Consider the following 1,183-nt stretch of genomic DNA (forward strand, 5'->3'; position numbering starts at 1 on the left):
TTTCAACTCCTCTCACTCCTCCCTCCCCTAACAAAATACGCATTCCCGTATGAATCAGACATCGTATTTCCTCGTTACAAGTGCTTGTGTATATTTGTTTTGGTAAGTGTTTTACGGCGCTCGCAACTGCATAAGGTCATATTGCGCGCGGGACACAGTCATAATAATAAACATTTTCAGTTTGGTAGGAATTTTGAACTGAGCCTGGATGGCGGCCGAAGCCTACTCCATCGATTTTAGAACCACCATTGGATCTTTAATGTGCGCAACTTGCACGAAGGACCTCCGACATTTTTCGCCCTTATCCGAGAAGACTAGGTGTTAGATCTTACCTACCATAAGATCAGGAGTGTGGCACGGCTGAAAGAGAGCAGTAAAAAGGAGCAAAGGAGTAGCAGTAGAAAGGCTGTAGAAAAAGTGAGGAGCCCAGTGGAGGGGGCAAATGGGGGAAGGGGTGGGGGCAGAAATTGGAGACGGAAACAAACGACAGAACATGGTTAGAAAGCAGAACAGGATGTGAAAGGAGAAATCTTAGAGAATTTTTTTTCCCGTCACTGTCAAGATTTCGCACCCGAGACCTATTGAATGAGAGACGAACACCGTAGCCTCTAGACCAGCAGAGCCCCCGTGTGGGTATAAAAAAGCACGTTAAACAGGTCAATAAATAAATGTAGGTGAAGTGACAAAGTGACAAAGTTGACCCCCTTTACCATGCACCGTAGTATTCCTGACTGTTTGAATGATTTATTATACTTCAGTTGACACTGTTTCGATCATGTATGTGGCGAGCTCCTTCGACCCTCCTTGTTAGCTTCAATTTTAGAAAGAGTTTTACGCCACTTGCAAGGTAAACAGATCATAATGTAAGTGCCGAAGTACAGAGGTTTTGCTTATAGTATAAGTGCCAAAGAACAGTGGTGTTACTACAGAGTATCATACAAAAAAAATAATAAAAAAGAAAAGAAGGAGAAGAGATGAAGATAGATCTAGATGCTTGATAGGAAAGAGGGAGAAAACCACACCATAGCACCCACTCCTTGTCAGATGCCAAACCCCAAACGAGTGGGCTACATCACCCAAGAAGACAGACAGAAGTACACAACAAAAAAGACTTCCCATATAATAATATTAATATTATATTTATTATTAGATCTATGGGATTCGAACTCACGTCTTCTGCCTG

The sequence above is a fragment of the Aplysia californica genome, unplaced genomic scaffold (genome assembly GCF_000002075.1).
Source record: "Aplysia californica isolate F4 #8 unplaced genomic scaffold, AplCal3.0 scaffold01006, whole genome shotgun sequence".
NCBI lineage: Eukaryota > Metazoa > Mollusca > Gastropoda > Aplysiida > Aplysiidae > Aplysia > Aplysia californica.